At 39.3% G+C, this 20624-nt stretch overlaps 1 long non-coding RNA gene across 1 annotated transcript in view; it reads left to right on the top strand.

Annotated features, from left to right (window-relative positions):
• The window catches only part of LOC119627072 (uncharacterized), a 316279-nt gene that overhangs the window by 82253 nt on the left and 213402 nt on the right, over nt 1-20624 (top strand). The window lies entirely within an intron of this gene.

Raw genomic sequence — 20624 nt, 5'->3', positions numbered from 1 at the left:
TCCACCTGAGATCATCAGGCATTAGATTCTCATAAGGAGCATGCAACCTAGATCCCTCACATGCACAGTTCACAGTAGGGTTCATGCTCCTATGAGACTCTAATGCCGCTGCTAATCTGACAGGAGGTGGAGCTCAGGTGAGAATGCTCACTCACGCTGCTTGCCTCCTGCTGTGTGGTCTGGTTCCTGACAGGTCAGGACCCCTACAGGTCAGTAGCCTGGAAGTTCGAGATCCCTGTGTAAGCTAAAGGAGTTTGGGCTTCAATGTCTAGAAAGCCATTGAAAATTTTAAAGCAAAGAGTGATCAGAATAGATTTTAGTTTTAGAAGAATCATTTTGGATGCAGTAGAGAGGAAGAAATGGAGAGGGGAAAGAATAAAGGCAGGGAGACCAGTTGTCAAGCTGTTGCAACAACCTTGGCAAGAGAAAATTGGGGACTAAATTAGGATGTAAAAATTTTAGTGTTTACCAATGTGTGAGGAGTATGATGGTGTGGGACAAATTTCGCAGGCCTCAGTGATTTCTAGTTTAGTTGTCTGGGTGGATAGTTATGCTTCTGTACAGGTATTGCAGATGGAAAAGCTAGTCTGGGATGATGTGTGTGATGAATTGTTTGATTTGTTTGATTTGAGGTGCTTGTGGGTCCTCCAGATTAATATGTCCTGTAGAACACTGGATTGAATAGAATAGGAAGGGTCTAGAGCACAGAAGAGATATCTGGGCTTCAGATGAAAATTTGGGCACTAGCAATATATAAAAAGTAGTTGGAATTTCAGAGGAGAAAGGTGATCGAATTTTCCAATAGGACAAATAAGCAGAGAGAGAAGAGGCTGAGTATTGTATTGAGTGACTTCTGTATTTGAAATTATAAGTCAAAACCTTCAGATCTTATTCATTGTTGACACAGCTTTCGGATGTTTTCCCAATGGGCAGACTTTGGCTGAAAACAAAGTGTGAGTGCCAGGAGCTAGATTTATTCTGTGAAGAAATTTTTCCCAAAGCAGGACATTTTTGGCTCTCACTCAGAGACTGTGTGTGCTCAGGCTCTAGCAGTTCTTGGTAGTTGGTAGTTTGAATCACATTTGGGCCAATGTTTTCACACTAGTATTTTGAGTGAAGTAGCTTGCAATCATGGGAGTGGATGTGCAAGCCCTAAGCCTCACAGCTGGTTAACCTGTTTTGATCTGAAAAAGTTTGGCATTTATATTATTCTGTTCCCAAACTGCTATAAAGAACTACCTAAAACTTGTTAATTTATGAAGAAAAGAGGTTTAACTGACCCAAAGTCCTGCAGGTTATACAAGAAGCATGATTTGGAGGCCTCAGAAAACTTACAATCATGATGGATGGCAAAGGGAAAGCAAGCATGTCTTCACATGGTGGCAGGAAAGAGAGAGCAAAGTGGAAAGTGCTACACATTTTTAAACAACCAGACTTGAGAGAACTCTATCACAAGACAGCACTAGGGGGATAGTGCTAAACCATTAGAAACCACCCCCATGATTTGATCACCTCCTACTAGGTCCCACCTCCAACACTCAAGATCACAATTCAACATGCAGTTTGGGTGGGGACACAGAGCCAAACCATGTCATTCCCCTGGCTCCTCTGACATTTCATGTACTGCTCACATTGCAAAATACAATCATGCCTTTCCAACAGTCCCCCAAAGTCTTAACTCATTCCAACATTAACTCAAAAGTCCAAGCCCGAAGTCTCATCTGAGACAAGGCAAGTCCCTTCTGCCAATGAGCCTGTATAATAAAAAACAAGTTAGTTACCTCCAAGATACAATGGGGTTACATGCATTGGGTAAATGCTCCTGTTCTAAAATGGAGAAATTGGCCAAAACAGAGGGACCACAGACCTCATACAAGTCCAAAGCTCAGCAGGTCAGTCATTCAATTTCAAAGCTCCAAAATAATCTCCTTTGACTCCGTGTCTCACATCCAGGGCATGCTGATGTAAAGGGTGGGCTCCCAAGGCCTTGGGCAGCTTTCCCCCTGTGGATCTACAGAATACAGCCCCCATGGCTGCTTTCACAGGCTGGCATTGAGTGCCTGTGGCTTTTCTGGGCACACTGTGCAAGCTGTCGGTGGATCTACCATTCAGGGATCTGGAGGACAGTAGCCCTCTTCCCACAGCTCCACTAGGCAGTGCCCCAGTGGGGACTCTATGTGGGGGCTCCAACCCCACATTTTCCCTCCAAACTGACCTTGTAGAGGTTCTCCATGTGGGCTCTGCCCTTGCAGCAGACTTCTGCCTGGACGTCCAGGCATTTTCATAAATCCTCTGAAATCTAGGAGGAGGATTCTCAACCTCATGTCTTGCATTCTGCACACCTGAAAGCCCAACAGCATGTGGAAGCCACTAAAGCCTGAGTTCTACGTTGACCCATTTTATCTATGGCTAGAAGAATTGGAGCAGTTGGGATGCAGGGCACCACATCTCAAGGCTGCTTAGAACAGTGGGGCCATGGGCCTGGCCCCCCCAAAATTTTTTCCTTCTAAGCCTCCAGGCCTAGATGCGAGGGGCTGCCAAGAAGGTCTCTGAAAAACTTTGGAGGCATTTTCCCCATTGTCTTGGCTGTTGATATTTGGTTCCCCTTTGCTTATGCAAAATTCTGTAGCTGGCTTGAATTTCTTCCTGGAAAATGGGTTTTTCTTTTCTCCCACATGGTCAGGCTGCAAATTTTCCAAACTTTTACATATAAGTAAAGTTATATGTAACTTTACTGCTTGCCTTTTAAATATAAGTTCCAGTTTCAGATAATCTTTTTGTTCATGCGTATGAGAGTACACTGTTAGAAGCAGCCAGGTAGCATCTTGAATCCTTTTCTGCTTAGAAATTTCTTCCACCAGATACCCTAAATCCTCTCTCTCAGGTTTAAAGTTCCACAGATCTATAGAGCAGTGGCACAACACTGCCAGTCAGTTGCTAAAACATAACGAGGGTGATCTTTATTCCAGTTCCCAATAATTTTCTCGTCTCCATCTGAGACCCTCTCAGCCTGGACTTCATTGTCCATATCACTACCAGTATTTTGGTCAAAACCATTCAACAAAGTCTTTAGGAAATTCCAAACCTTGCCTCATCTTCCTGTCTTCTGAGCCCTCCAAATTGGTCCAATCTCTGCCCATTACCCAGTTTTAAGATTGCTTCCACATTTTCAGGTATCTTTATAGCAATGCCCCACTTTTTTGGTACCAATTTTCTGTATTAGTCATTCTCACACTGCTATAAAGAACTACCTGAGATAGGCAATTTATGAAGAGAATTAATTGACTCACTGTTGTGCAGGCTGTACAGGAAGCACGACTGGGAGGCCTCAGAAAACTTACAATCATGGCAGAAGGGCAAAGAGGAAGCAAGCACGTCTTCATGTAGTGGCAGGTAAGAGAGAGTGAAGGGGGAAGTGCTACACAATTTTGAACAACCAGATGTCGTGAGAACTCTATCATGAGACAGCACTGGGGGATGGTGCTAAACCATAAGAAAACACCCCCATGATCCAATCACCTTCCACCGGACCCCACCTCCGACACTCGGGATCACAAATCAATGTGCGATTTGGGTGTGGACACAGAGCCAAACCATATAGTATTTGATATTCAGGTTTTTTATGCTACAAACTGGGGCTTTATCTTTTGAAAATGAAGGAACTAGAAACCAAATGATTTGTCATTTATTTCTACTGCAGAAATAAATTGCATGTGAATATTTGAAATTCCTAGCCTGTCTTCTTCCTTCTTTCTGTTTCTTCTTTTCTTCAATCCTTTTCTATGATTCACTGAATATTAATAGAACACTACTATGTTCCTAGTACTGTGGTTGGAGTCTTGATAAAAACAACACTGTTCTGGCTCTTGAGAAGTGTGATCTACTATGGAACATGTTAATGTAAGCAAATACGTACTGGGAAGTGTACAGGGTGTTTTAGCAGAGATGAAAATAATTGATGTTAGAGATCGTGGGGGACTTGTAGAAGACTAGTATCTCCTGGTAAGCCATCCCTTCTGGCACTCCTTTTATAATTCCCTCTCACATTGACTCTGGGGTTGGCATGGGATTAGCTTTGACTAGTAGGAATTGACAAGTTTGATTCAAGCAGAGGCTTGACAAACACTTCAATTTTCTCTTGTCTCCCTGTGATGCTCCTTCTTGTAACCTGGCCACTATTTTTTTGAGAAAGCCCAACTAGTCATGTAGATATTCCTGCCTCCAGGAAAGGTGAGGCCCCTAGCCTACAGATACAGCTGAGCTATGCACTAGTGGCTAGTACCAACTGCCAGCTATGTGAATAAGACCATTTGTATCATCTAGTTATCCCAGTGCCCTAGCCAATGTCATGCAAAACTGAAGAACCACTTGGTCAGCAAACAGGATCATGAGAAATAATACATTGATCTCGTTTTTATCCCCTAATTTTTGTACTGATTTCCTGTTGAGTAACTAAAATGGGGCTCATGATTTCTTGATAATTGTTTCTTCAGTCACCAAAGCCCCAAAGATTGTTTTTTTCTTTTTCCTAACCCAGTGTACCTAACCACTCATGAAGTTATGCCAGTTATATTGTGTTAACCTCTTTCTTACCTACCTCCTTCTTACTTTTCATCTTTTACATTCCTAGATGCCTGGTTCCTGTTTCCTGGTTTTTAGGTTCCTGGGTTACTGCAACCGCCACCGTACTTTCTTCCCCTCCTCTAGTCTTTGACCCTCTGTGTCATTTTTCCCGTATATTTTAAACAAGGTTTCTTGGTCTTGACATTATTGAAATTTGGACTAGATATTCTGTGCATTGCATGATGTTTGGCAGCATCCCTGACCTCTACCTCCTGAATGCCAGTATCATGATGCCCTTTCAGTCATGATAATGAAACCTGTCTTCAGATATCACTAAATATCCTTTGGAATGGGGAGGGAGAATCATCTCCAGTTAAGAACCACTGCCTAAAAATGGATTCTGAGAACCTTACTCTTTTTTTTTAAGAGTCAGGGCCTCACTTTGTAGCCTGGGATGGAGTGCAGTGGCATGATCATAGCTTACTGCAGCCTTGAACTCCTGGGCTTAATGGATCCTCCTATTTCAACCTCTCCAGTAGCTGGGACTACAGACATGTACCACCATGCTTGGCTAATTAATCTGTTAGTAGATACAGAGTCTCATTATGTTGCCAAGGCTGGTCTGGAACTTCTGGCCTCAAGTGATCCTCTCACCTTGGCCTCCCAAAATGTTGGGATTATAGGCATGAGCCACCACACCTGGCCTAAAACCTTATTCTTTTACTTTCCTGTTTGAAACCCTATATGGTTGGCCATTATCTTTGGTACATTTCCCAGATAAGTCCCACTCCATGTTAGGGAAATAAATGGTAGAGGAGGAGGGATGATGTTTTGGATGTTCTCACCTCACTTCTGATCTGAAATCAGGCACTCCATTTGGTAGCTTAATCTTTCTGCTGTGGCAGAGGAGTTTAGAAATCTCAAGAAAAGTGTTTCATGTAAAAATACAGGATTTTTAAAAGTCAGAATCACATTTACTCTAATCTGCAGACGATATTGACCTACATTTCCACTTTGTTAAAATGCTAATAGATGTTACTTATCATGCTCTTACTATGTGCCAGACACCACCATGCTTAGGGCTTTAGAGGAATTAATGTTTTTAATCCTCACAAAGCCCTGGGAGCCTAGCACTATATTTATTCCTTTTTTTAAGTGAGAAAATTTAAATTATGTTACTTTCCCTAATAGTACAACTAACCTAGGCCAGAGTCCAGGTTTGAAATCAGACCAGCTGTATTAGTCAGTTTTCATGCTGCTGATAAAGATATGCCCAAGACCGAGCAATTTACAAAGAAAAAGATTTAATTGGACTTATAGTTCCACATGGCTGGGGAAGCCTCACAATCATGGTGGAAGGCAAGGAGGAGCAAATCGTGTCTTACATTGATGGCAGCAGGCAAAGAGAGAACTTGTGCAGGGAAACTCCCTTTTGTAAAACTACCAGATCTTGTGAGACTTATTCACTATCATAAGAACAGCATGGGAGAGACCTGCCCCCATGATTCGATTACGTCCCACCAGGTTCCTTCCACAACACATGGGAATTCCAGATGAGATTTGGGTGGGGACACAGCCAAACCATATCATTCTGCCCCTGTCCCCTTCAAGATCTCATGTCCTCACATTTCACAACCAATCATGACTTCCCAACAGTCTCCCAAAGTCTTAACTAATTATAGCATTAACTCAAAAGTCCACAGTCCAAAGTCTCATCTAACACAAGGCAAATCTCTTCTGCCTATGACCCTGTAAAATCAAAAGCAAGCTGGTTACTCCCTAGTTAAAATGGAGGTACAGGCATTGAGTAAATACAGCCATTCCAAATGGGAGAAATTGGCCAAAACAAAAGGGCTGCAAGCCCCATGCAAGTCTGAAATCCAGCAGGGCAGTCAAATCTTAAAGCTCCAAAATCATCTCGTTTGGTTCCCTGTCTCACATCCAGGTCACACTGATGCAAGAGGTAGATTCCCATGGTCTTGGGCAGCTCCACCCCTGTGACTTTGCAGGATATAGCCTCCCTCTTGGCTGCTTTCACAGGCTGGCATTGAGTGTCTGTGGCTTTCTCAGGTTCGTGGTGTAAGCTGTTGGTGAATCTACCATTTGGGGGTCTGGAGGACAGTGGCCCTCTTCTCACAGGTCTACCAGGTGGTTCCCCAGTAGAAATTCTGTGTGGGGGCTCTAACCCCACATTTCCCTTCTGCACTGCCCTAGCACAGGTTATCCATTAGGGCCCCACCCCTGCAGCAAACTTATGCCTGGGCATCCAGGCATTTCCATACATCCTGTGAAATTTAAGTGGAGATTACCAAACCTCAATTCTTGACTTCTGTACACCCACAGGCTCAACACCATGTGGAAGATATCAAGTTTTGGGGCTTTCACACTCTGAAGCAACAGCCCAAGCTGTACCTTGACCCCTTTTAGCCTAGGCTACAGTGGCTAGAACACAGGGAACTAAGTCTCCAGGCTGCACACTGCCTGGGACCTAGGACCCAACCCACAAACCCATTTTTTTCTTTCTATGTCTCCAGTCCTGTGGTGGGAGTGGCTGCCATGAAGACCTCTGATATACCCTGGAAACATTTTCCCCATTGTCTTGGGGGTTAACATTCAGTTTCTTGTTACTTATTCAAATTTCTGCAACTGACTTGAATTTCTCCTCAGAAAATTGAATTTGGTTTTCTATTGCATTGTCAGGCTGCAAATTTTCCATACTTTTATGCCCTGCTCCCCTTGTAAAACTGAATGACTTTAACAGCACCAAACTCACATCTTGAATGCTTTGCTGCTTAGAAATTTCTTCCACTAGATACCCTACATGATCTCTCTCAAATTTAAAGTTCCACAAATCTCTAGGGCAGGGGCAAAATGCCACCAGTCTCTTTTCTAAAACATAAGAAAAGTTGTCTTTGCTCCAGGTTCCAACAAGTTGCTTATCTCCATCTGAGACCACCTCAGCCTGGATTTCATTATCCATATCATTGTCAGCATTTTGCTCAAAGCCATTCAACACAACTGTAGGGAGTTTCAAACTTTCCCACATTTTCTGTCATCTGAGACATCCAAACTGTTCCAATCTCTACCTGCTACCTAGTTCCAAAGTTGCTTATGCATTTTCAGATATCTTTTCAGCAGTGCCCCACTCTACTGGTACCAATTTACTGTATTAGTCTGTTTTCATGCTGCTGATAAAGACATACCCAAGACTTGTCAATTTACTTTCAGTTCCACGTGGCTGGGGAAGCCTCACAATCATGGCAGAAGGCAAGAAGGAGCAAGTCACATCTTACATCGATGTCTGCAGGCAAAGAGAGCTTGTGCAGGTCAACTCCCCTTTTTAAAACCATCAGATCTTGCGAGACTTATTCACTATCACGAGAATAGGATGGGAAAGACCTGCCCCCAGGATTCAGTGATCTCCCACTAGGTCCTGCCCACAACACGTGAAAATTATGGCAGCTACAAGATGAAATGTGGGTGGGGACACAGAGCCAAACCGTATCACCAGCTGTCTCTGAGAATGATAGTCACCATGCCACATGATGTGGTGGATACAGCAACGAAGTGAGAGAATGTGTTCTTGGGCTAGCTCCCCCACTTACTAGCTCTGTGTTCTTGGCTGAGTTAATTTACTTCCCTGAATTTAGTTTATTTTTCAATAAAAATGGGGAAAATAATTCCTATTCCATATGTGGCTGTCATAGCATTAAATAAAGTCTGATGTCTTGCACAAAATAGATGTATAAAAAAGTAATTCATTCTTTTTGATATATATAATAGCTGTAACATATGACATAACTATGTCATGCTTGAGTTAGAGTAAAAGATGAGTATGGTAAAAAGGTGTTAAAACTGTAAAACAATACATAAATATTTAAAGTTAGAAAAATGTAGTCTGTGTATATGTGCGTGTGTGTGTGTATGTGTGTGTGTGTGTGTGAGAGAGAGAGAGAGAGACAGAGAGGGATAGCAAGATAGCACCTAGCCCTTTGCAACATCTATGTGCCCAATGCTTGTTTGAATTATCTCATTTAATTATCTTCAGAGTATTTGTTACTATCTTAATTTCTAGAAAAACCAAGTCTTAGAAAAGTTGTGGCTGGTATAGCTATTAAATGGCAGAACTGTAATTCAAATCAGTCTATTTTGATTCTGAAATGGATCCACTCAGATGGCTCTCTTTGTCTTTATGTGACATTTTTAAGTTTTAAGTTTTACAGCTGTACTATATGTTTTAAAAGAGATAAATGTGTCAAACCCTGCTCAGGTAAAAAAATCTGTAGACGTTCATTTTCTTCCTGAAATAAAGTTTCACAGTGGTGATGAAAAAAACCGCCTATGTGGCAAAGTAGCCTCTGAGCCCAACAGGGGACCTGCAATATTCACCCTGTTACACACACATACACACACACACACACACACACACACACACACACACGGGATTTGAAAACTCTTTAAGAGGATGTAAAGAGCTATGGATAATTATTTTGTTGGAAGTGTCTGGAAAAAACAAGAAGTTTGGATATTTATGAAAATAGCTTTACAAGAGAAGCCCCAGGGAAATTTGACTCCATAATAAATAGAAATTGCTCTGAGATAATTGCTAACTTTGTAATCATTCTAAAGTTCAATGGAAAGTTTAGAAATAAAGAGAACCTGTTATGATTGAGAAATTTAAAAAATTATATTTGAACTCATGAAAGTAGTAGGCATGTCAACCCCCCAGATGTTTACCTTGGTGGGCCTCAGGGACTCACTCACTCATTGGGTCCAAGTAAAGCAAAGAATCATGTAAATTACCTCTGTTTGTTAGTGTAGGTTTTTTGTTATTTTTTTTTTTCCTGTGGAGAAGCTGTGAAGATATCAAGAGATTACAAAGAAAACAAAAGAAAATGTGATACAGCATTTCACAAAAATAAATGAACTGAGTAGAACATGTACCCCCAGGGAGGTCTGACAACTAACTGAAAATGAAACAGAATAGATTTTATAGAGAAAAACTGCTTTGGTGATGCAATGGAATAATCAGGATTGGCTCATATGGACAAAATAAAACTGAGATGATCCTTGGTTATTTACGAGCGTTGCTCAAAGCCCGTTCCTTTCTGCCAACCTATTTTCCTCCCTTTAGTGTATTGGCCTTTGCAACTCTTAGTAATCAGGACAATGATTTAGATTTTTTAAGTAAGTGATATGTTTGATTATTTTGGCTGAAATTGGGTTTTGGGGGGTGTTTGATTAGTTTTATATAGAAAATGGAGAATTATAATTCTAGGATACTCGCTTATGGGTGGGAATCTCTAGGGGACTGTGAGTGGTCTTTGTGGCCAGATCATAAATAGGTATGTGGCAGAAAGTTCATGGAATGGTTCTTTTAAAGTGTAATGAACTAAGTTTATTACAATAATAATTTATGTCCAAGAATCTTTGTTCCAAAGGACAGAAACATTGAAAATTTTGTAGAAAATAAAGGAAAAGCATATGCACCCAGGCTGAACCTCTCTACACACATATGCACATATTCACACACATGCACAGAGACACATACACATGGTGGAAGATCACAACATATGTGATGGTGGAGATAATAAACTTCATGACCTAGGGAGTTAATAGTCTGGAAATCTAGGGTGGTAGTTCTCAAAGTGTGGTCCCTGGACCAGAAGTGCCAGCATCAGCATTATTTGGGAACTTGTTAGAAATGAAGTTCTCAGGTTAGCATCTCAGACCTACTGAGTTAGAAACTCCAGGGAAACACATCTGTCTTTTAACAAGCTCCCCAGGAGATTCTAATGCACTCTAAAATTTGAGAGCCACTGATTTACAGCATGTAATAAAATCTGTGTTCATTGAAGTAGAGGGTGTATTAGACATAATCCTTGTCCCCAAGGGGATCTCAATCTAGTTGAAATCTTAAATAAATGATCAGTTACTTATTAATTTTAAAGGGCGTTATAGTGGAGATAAGCTATGAAAACAGATTAAGGGGAGACAGACTGTTTTGCACATATGAAGGCTTGAAAGTAGAGGTGCACTGAAGGATGAATGGGCATTTTCCAAACTGGCAAAGGCAGTCAATAAAAGTACAGGCAAGAGAAAAATGGCAGACGAAGACACAAAGGCAGGAAAGAAATTATCTGTATGGGTTGCAGTGGTTAGTTTGATGTGGCTAAAGTACTGGTGAAGGGATAGAATTTGGAAGCAGCCCTCTCTTGCCCAGGCCACTATTATCTCACTTGTTTATTGCAGCAACCTCTTCACTCATCTTTTTGTCTCTAGGATTGCTCCTCATCAAATTCATATTCCACACAGAAACAAAGGTCCATTCATGGGATAAATCTGGCCATATCACTTTCCTACTTAAAACTATAGGCCATATCACTAGCCTATTTCTTTCCTACTTAAAACTTTTTCATGGCTCTTATTTGCCTGCAAAATAAAGTTCAAACTCCTTATCCTGGTATATAAGGTCTCACATGATCTTGCTGACTTTCCTCCTTACTCTCATCTCTTTTGTCTCTTCCTGGGTCTCCACAGAGTCTTCAATATGCTGCTTTCCCAATTGCCATTCCTTTGTGACACTATTTAAATTATTTAATTTTCTCTTCCACAAAAATCCCCCAAGGACTACCCTTTCCTCTGGGAAGCTGACTGGGAGATCTCTGTGTTTCTATTATACAACATCCTGGGATGCATCTCTGCTAGCACCTATCACTTTGTGCTGATATTGCTCACCTGTTCTTCCCCAGCTGCTTCTGATCCTGTGGAGGATAAAGACTCAGTCTTTGTAGTTTCTAACCTCAAATCTGAGCACAAGGCCTGGCATATTGTAGGTGTGGAGTGCATGTTTCTTTAATGAATGAACTATGAAGGGATTTGTGTTTCAGGCAAAATAACCCAAGAGGAAAGCCTAAGAAAATTGCTTTTATCCTCTAGTTGACTGGGTCCTTCTGGTTGGGGAAACAAGGATGCTGATAATAAGTTAATAATTTTAAATGTCTTTTAGGCTTGTTCTTATTTCTAACAACCTAACCTTTCCAAGTCCTTTCTAGTAACACAATTACATCTACGTATCTTATTTTTATCTCATTACATACACCTACCTGAATTATTTTTTCCCTTCACCAGACTGAACACTGCATGGAAAATCTCTGTTAGAGCCTGGATATTTATCTACTTTACGTCAGAGCTAAAATAAAGTTGATTCTCACTCATTATTCCTTATAGTTGTATTCTATAAAGTCAGCATGAAAACTGAATTAACAAACACTGAATGGTTGCTTCTAGGATAAATATAGGGTTAGGCTTCCATAAGTTTCTGGTCACAATATTTTTCTCAACTAATTGAAATACAATCTTGTTTTGATGTGTGTTTTTAATGTGAAGACATTTTATATGATATATATTGTTGATTCATTAACATGGAACTCACAGACAACAGCAAAACTCATGCCTGAAGGAAACTTTATCTGGCACATGTTTTCTCCATAAAGCATATCAGCCTCTTGTGCTTAGAACACCAGACAGCACTTCAGCACTATGCTTGGGGGCCATTGTAAAAAGTGAAATCATCAATAAAAAGCACAAATATGTGAAAATGTGGCACTAAATTGACTCTGAGAAGAACACTTGTTTATAGGATGAGAACTGAAACAGGAAGGCAGAGGTAGCCTCATCTAATCACCATGAGGCAAATGTGTATTTGTGACTCAAATTTTTCACCATTCTTTGGATGTCTGCAAAGATGTCAGAAGTATTGATTTTAGGGTTACAAACACATTTTAGCAAGTAGGTAAATTCAGACATGCAAAATCCATGAATAATGAGGATTAACTTTATATATATATTTAACATTTGTGTACTTTGATCAAGATGGAGAATTACAGACCAGAATTACCATCTTATCTGTAACAACTAAGAAAATAGACGAGGCTGGGCACGGTGGCTCACACCTGTAATCCCAGAACTTTGGGAGGCCAAGGCAGGAGGATCACCTGAGGTCAAGAGTTTGAGACCAGCCTGGCAACATGGTGAACCCTCGTCTCCCCTAAAAATACAAATATTAGCCAGGCATGGTGGCACCTGCCTGTAATCTCAGCTACTTGGGAGGCTGAGGCAGGAGAATTGCGTGAACCCAGGAGGCAGGGGTTGCAGTGAGCCGAGATCGTGCCATTGCACTCCAGCCTGGGTGACAGAGAAAGACTCCATCTCAAAAACAAAGAAACAACAACAACAACAACAAACAAGAAAACATACAAAAACATGAACAATGATTTTCAAGATATTAAACACCAGAAAGAAACAATGGTGATCTCTAAGTGATGGGAAACAAATGAGTAACTTCTATCTCAGCTTACTACCTGGGGAAAGGTGTCCAAAATGCAGTACAGAGAGAGGAAGCCCAGGAGTCTCCAGGTAGTTTCTCACATACATGTGCTGATTAGTACTTAGCTGAATATTTTAGAGGAAGCCTCTGCAGGTCTCTGGGTTCTCTCTTTTTGTGCAGCTCTAATTTCTGTAGTAATTTGCCTTTTGTACTCTCACTACCTTGGTCTTCCTAGACTCGAAGCTCCTTCTCAATTCCTGGAGACTTCTGGGCTTCCGTTCCAACCGTTGCTCTGGCAACCCTTCAACTTGGATTCAAGGCCCCATGTTGGGCGCCACTTGCCGAGACCAGCTCGGTCGGGGAGACCCTAACCTAGCGGCACTAGAGGAATTAAAGACACACACAGAGAAATACAGAGGTGTGAAGTGGGGAATCAGGTCCCTGAGATCCTTGAACAGAGATTTACCCACATATTTATTAACAGCAAACCAGTCATTAGCATTGTTTCTATAGATATTAAATTAACTAAAAGTATCCCTTATGGGAAATGAAGGGATGGACTGAATTAAATGAATAGGTTGACTAGTTAACTGCAGCAGGAACACACCCTTAAGACACAGTTCTCTCATGCTAATTGTGCTTTAAGAATGCCTATAAGTGGTTTTCTGCCCTGGGCGGGCCAGGTGTTCCTTGCCCTCATTCCCATAAACCCACAACATGCCAGCTTGGGCATTAGGGCCATTAAGAACATGTTATAGTGCTGCAGAGATTTTGTTTATGGCCAGTTTTGGGGCCAGTTTGTGGCCAGATTTTGGGGACCTTGCTCCCAACAAATATCTGAGATTTAAAATACACTGAATGGGATTAATAGTAAATTAATCATTGCAGAATAAAAAATTGGTGAAATTAAAGTCATAGCATTATAAACAAAATGAAATGCCAAGAATTTAAAAAGTGAACATAGCTATGGAGCAATTTCAAGCAACCTAATAATATATGTGTAACTGGAATTCTGGAATAACAGGAAGGGAGTTAGAGAAAAAAAAATCAGAAAAATATCAGAGCCTAACCAAAGCAAAGCAAAGCAAAGCAAACCAAACCAATCATCCTCCCCAAAACATACACCAATGAAGGGAAATTATAATTGAATTGCTTAAAACCAGTGCTAAAAAGTAAATTTTAAAGAGTGATCGTGGGGGGCATTGATTACAGGTAAATGAAGATAAGGATGACAGTAAATTTATCATCAGATGCAATGCATGCTGAAAGAAGTACTGAAAGGAAAAAAAAGTGTCAGCATAGAATTCTATACCAAGTGAAAATATCTTTCAAAAAATAGAGGAAAATCAATATTTTTCCTAACCATACAAAAGCAGAAATAATTTATCACCTACAGAACTACACTATGAGAAATATTGAAGGAAACACTTTTCACACAAAGAAAATGATACCAGATAAAAATCTTCATCTACACAAAAGAAAGAAGAGCACTGGAAATAGTAAGTGGGCAAATATAAGTGTCTTAAAAAAAATTAAATCTCTTAAAATCAACTATTTAAAGTGAAAATAATTACAATGTACTATGGACTTTATAAAATATGTAGAACCAAAGCATATGACAACAGGAGGGAAGAAAGGAAAATATAAGTCTTTAAGGTTTATAAATGTAATAAAGTGTCACAAATTGAAGATATACTGTGATGTTTGAAAATGTGTACTATGTACCATAAATCAAGCACTAAATAGCATAACAAAGAGTTTTAGAAAATAGATCAGGAAAAAGGATAACATGTGTATTAATCCATTTTCACACTGCTGACAAAGACATACCTGAGACTGGGTAATTTATACAGGAAAAAGGATGTATTGGACTTACAGTTCTAGGTGGCTGGGGAAGGATCACAATCATGGCGGAAGGCAAGGAGGACCAAGTCACATCTTACATGGATGGCAGCAGGCAAAGAGAGAGCTTGTTCAGGGAAGCTTCACCTTATAAAGGCATCAGATCTCATGAGACTTATTCACTATCATGAGAACAGTACAGAAAGGCCTGCCCCCATGATTCAATTACCTCCCACCAGGTCCCTTGTACAATATGTGGAAATTCAAATGAGATTTGGGTGGGGAACACAGCCAAAACTTATCGGCATGGAATCAAAAAATATTTAATCAATCCAAAAGGAGTAGAATAAAAGTTAAAAGGAAACAAAGAATAAATGAAACTAAATCAAATACCATGGTGGAAGATTTATATTCAACTATAGTGATAAGCACATACATGCTAGTGATATATGCATTCCATTTAAAAGGTAGATATTGTCAGATTGGGTAAAAAAAAAACTGAAGTATATGTTGACTACAAGACATATATGTTAAATATAAAGACAAAAATAGGTTAAACATAAAACAATGGTAAAAGATAATCCATACTATCACTAAACAAATGATGACTGGAGTGATTATATTATTATCAGACAAATTACAATTCAGAATAAAGACCAGAGCTAGAGTATAATTTTTAATAAAAGAATTGTCAATTCTTCAGGTAGATAAAACACTACTAAATATTTATGCACTGAATAATGAAGCTTTAAAATACATAAAGTGAACACTTACATATCTACAAAGGAAACAGACAAATACTCAACTGTGTTGAGAGGTTTCAACAATCTTCTCTCAGTAATAGATGGAACCAGTAGGCAGAAGCTTGGTAAGGATATATAGACTACTGAATTACACAATATTATGAGCCAGCATGAACTACTGGTATTTTATAACAGAGTAGCAATAACAGCAGCAATACATGCTTTCTTCAAGTGAAAATAAGACTTTTAGTAAAATAGACCATGTCATAGGCCATAAAAATCACAATAAATTAAAAAAGATTCAAAGAAGACAAATTTTGTCCTCTGGCTGTTAAATGTAATAAAGTTAGAAGTCAATGATAGAATGATAACTAGAAAATCTTTGAATATTTGGATACTAAATAACAAAGCTCTAAATAACCTTTGTCTCAAAACAGAAATCAAAAGGGAAAACAAAGTTTTGGACTGAATTAATATATAACCTGTCAAAATTTGTGATTGATACTGATCAGAGTTAACTAGTAAGTGAATTTAGAGGTAAATTTATGACAGTAAATGTCCATTTCATGAAGTAAGAAGAGTCTCAAATAAATACACTTAGTTTCTACCTTGAGAAAACAGAAAAAAAGAATAAATAGTATTCAGAATAAACAAGAAAAGAACAAATAAGAATATAAATTAATAAAATAGCAAATGAGAGAAAAATAAGAAAACAAACTAGTAAAATTATCTCTGAGCATATTACAGCATTTATAAACTTCTAGCCAGATTGGTCAGAAAGAAGGATACAAATTACCAATATCAGGAATGAAATACATGATATTATAGATTCTACAGATCTTAAAATGATAATAAATGCTATGAATAACTTTGTCAATAAATTTAACCACCTACATGAGTAGACAGTAATTTGAAATACACAAATTATCATCTCACTCAGGAAGAAGTAGATAACCTAAGTAGCCATGTATATATAAAGATACACTTGTATCTAAAAAGTTTTTCACAAAGAAAACTGTAGGCTCCAGATGAATTTACTGGGGTAATGTATCAAATGTTAAAGGAAAAAATAATATCAATTCTAGGCAACTGTTCCAGAAAATTAAAGAGGAAGCAATACCTCATAACTTTTTCTGTAAGGCCAGCATTAGTCTGATAACAAAATAGAAAGTTATTACTAAAAAAATTTTGACAAACACCACTTATGAATGCAGATATAAAAATTCTAGACAAATCTTTGACAAATTGAGTCTGACAATACATATTTTAAAAATTACATCATGAACAAGTGGAATTTTTTCTAGGAATGCAAGTTTAACCATCAAACATCCATCTATGTAATTCGCTGTATTAGCATACTTAAAAATAAACTCATATTAACATCTGAATTTAGAAAAAACATTTGACAAAACCCAGCATCTATTCCCCAAAAAAGTATCTGAAAATGTAGAATTAAAGGGAACTTCCTCAATCTGATAAATGGCACCTACAAAAAGCCTTTAAGTAACATCACATCTACTAGTCAAGGACTAAATGATTTCCTCTTAATATAAGAAAAAAGGCCATGTCCATTCTCTTCACTTCTATTTGCATTGTGCTGGAGGTTTGGGTAGTAGAATAAGGCAAGACAGAGAAACATAGGATATTTGAGCATAAAAGAAGAAAACCTTATTTATTCACAGATGACATAATCACCTCTGTTGAAAATCTGATGGATTTGACACGTAAGTTAGTAGAAGTAACTTGAGTTTAGGAAGGTTGCAGGACATGAGGTCAATATACAAAAATTAATGTATTTCTATGTATTGGCAACAAAAAATGGAAATTAGAAAAACAATAGTGATGCAAGATTTTTTCCGGTGCTACTTCACCAGCCAGAGACCTCCATGACCAGTGGTGCCCCTGCCTGGGCCTTGCTCGCTGCTGGGATTTCTCTGCCCACTCATCCAAACAGTTTGTGCTTGGCATCCTCCTTGGCCCAGACTCTGTGACCACTATGGCTGCATGCTCAGGCTGAGGCAGGAAGGGGTGTGTGAGCAAGGGAGCACGGGTCCGGCCACGGCACACAGTCAGGGCCTGGCTGTACTGGGTGTGTCATGAGTGACTTCCATGACAGGCTCCAGTGTCCAGATGAGGAGAATGCAGTGGCACCTAAACACTCAGAGATGCCAGGAATCGCAGAGCCCCAAGGGATGTTGTTCCTGCCATCTGCAGTGTGGTGAATGGGGCGTGTTAACAGCTTGTTCAGCCCCACCGCCTTGCTCCAACCCACGGCTCCTGGGCTGGTGCAGCCCAACTGCCACTTGCCATCGTGTGGGATGAATGCCCAGTGCTGACACATGGCAAGAAGGCTACAGTGGTGTCAGTCCTTTAGCACCTGTCATTCGGCAGGTCACCAGATCTTTTCCTGCGTCCAAGCAGAATGAGGTTACATGGATAGGTGGAGGGTAAACAGGGCAGAGAAGAGTTTTATTGAGTTTATATGAGATGGAACATCTCTCAGTGGAGAGGGGTTCTGAAGTGGACAACCCCTACCTGAAGGCGGGTCACCCCCTAACCCAAAGGCAGGTAGCTGTAGTCCCCAAGTGGCTGAGTCTGGGTGTTTGGGTGTTTTTGTTGTTGTTGTTTGTTTTCTTGTTTTGTTTTTGTTTTTGTTTTGAAACGGAGTCTCGCTCTGTCGCCCAGGCTGCAGTGCAGTGGTGCAGTGGTGGGATCTCGGCTCACTGCAAGCCTGCAAACTCTGCTCCCAGGTTCCGGGTTGCTGCCATTCTCCTGCCTCAGCCTCCCAAGTAACTGGGACTACAGGTGCCCGCCACCACACCTGGCTAATTTTTTTTTTGTATTTTTAGTAGAGACGAGGTTTCAACATCTTAGCCAGGATGGTCTCGATATCAAGTCTGGGTTTTTTATAAGCCCATAATGGGGGAGGTGTGGGCTGTAGGTAGCCATGGAAAAGGCAACATTTGATTGGTTAAAAAGTATTACTCAGAAAGAATCAATCGGGAAAGAGCAGGCAAACAGGAATAGAAGTTCTCACTCAGGTTGTGGACTTCATCTGGAACCAGCAGCTTGTTTTTCGGGCTTCGGGCTGTTTTTTGGCTTGGAGGTCAGGTTTTACCAGGGGCCCGCCTCTATCTGCCTAGAAATTTGCCTCCTGTCGCTATCAATAGCATTGACAATAATATAAAAAATATAAGATATTGCAGGATAAATCTGGCAAAACACATGCAGGACAATTACAAAACATTGCTAAGAGAAATTAAAGAAGACATAAATATGATACACAATATTTATGAATTGGTAAACTCAATATTGTTGAGATGTAAATGTTTTTCAAATCTATAGAGTCAAGGTAAACTCAATCAAAATCCAAGCAGGCACTTTATGTAGAAACTGACAACTTGGTTCCAAAATTCGTATGGAAGTGTGAATAACAAAAATAGTCAAAATAACTTCGGAAGGGAAAAATAAAGTTGTAGAACCTACCCTATCTGACTTCAACAATCACTATAATGCTTCAGTAACCAAGGCAGAATATAGTGGTGTCAAGACAGATAAATGGAACAGAAAAGAGACTCTAGAAGTAGACCCACCAGGTATATGGTCAGTTCCTCATCAATAAATTTTCCATATCAATTCAGTGGAAAAATAATATTCTTTTCAACAAATTGTTCTGGAATGATTTGGGCATCCATGTGCAAAAAACACAAACTTTAACACTACCTTATATCATGTTACAAAAATTAAACTGTATCATAGACCTGAATGCAAAACTTGAAATCATAAAACTTCTAACAGACACACAGAAAAATATTTATGACTTTGAGTTAGGCCAGTTGTTCTCCACCAGGGGCAATTTTGCCTTCCGTGCCAGGAGATATTTGCAATATCTGCAGATATTTTTGGTTGTTACAGTTGGGGTAGGAGTTGCTACTCATAGCTACTAGGTAGAGGGCAGGCATGCTAGTAAATACCCTACAGTGCACAGATGGCCAAACCACCTCCTCTGCCCACCACACTTACCCACAGCAACAATTTATCCAGTCCAAAATATTAATAGTGCCAAGTTGATAAATCTTTGGGTTAGGCAAATGTCTTTTTGATATAACACCAAGATTTTACTTTATTCAAGTTAAGAAGTTCTCTCATTTGAAGGAAACTGTTAAGAAAATGAAAGTCAAAGCATAGGCTAAAAAATTATTTGCACATTATATCTGATAAAGGACTTGTATCCAGAATACACACACACACACACACACACACACACACACACACACACATATGCACGTATACATATCTTGGCATTTCAAAACTCCATAATAATAAGTCAGTAAATATATAGACCAATATTTAAATAGACATTTCACCAAGGAAGGCATATAGGTAGCAAAGAAGCACACACAAAGATTTTTGTCATTAGATATTATGTAAATGCAAATTAAAGTCACTGTGAGATATTACTATACACCTGTTAGAATGTCTAAAAGACTGAGGATACTAGGTGTTTGCACAGATAAGAAAGAACTGTTAGCTCTCTCACACGGCTAGTGAGAATGTAAAATTCATACAACACTTTGGAAAACACTTTGAAAATTTTTTTCAAAAGTTACACACACACCTAGCATATGAACTAGGCATTCTGTTTCTAAAGGATTACCTCAGACAAATAAAAGCATGTGTCCAAATAAAGACTTGTACACAAATATTCATAGCAACTTTAAATGAAAGAACCCAAAATGGAAACAACATAAATGCTCATTAACAGGTGAATGGGTAAACAAATTGATATCCCCATATAATGGGATACTACTCAGCAATAAAAATGAATGAATTGCCAGTACATATAACATAAGTGTATCTCAGTTATGCAGAGTGAAAGAAACCAGACATAAAAAGGTACATACTATAGAATTACATTTATTTAAAATTTTAGAAAATGCTAACTAATCTGTAGTGACAGAAAGCAGATCAATTTTTGACTAGGAATGGGGAATTCAGGAGAATCAGAATGAAAAGGTTACATTGGGGCATGAGGAAACTTTTGAAGATTATGGATATGTTCATCATCTTGACTGCAGGAATTGGTTCAAGAGTATACATATGTTAAAAGTTATCAAAGTAAACGCTTTAAATATGTGCAATTTATT

Source organism: Chlorocebus sabaeus, chromosome 14, assembly GCF_047675955.1.
Source record: "Chlorocebus sabaeus isolate Y175 chromosome 14, mChlSab1.0.hap1, whole genome shotgun sequence".
NCBI classification, from domain to species: domain Eukaryota; kingdom Metazoa; phylum Chordata; class Mammalia; order Primates; family Cercopithecidae; genus Chlorocebus; species Chlorocebus sabaeus.
The sequence above is the reverse complement of the archived record's forward strand: the minus strand, read 5'-3'. Positions and strand labels throughout refer to the sequence as shown.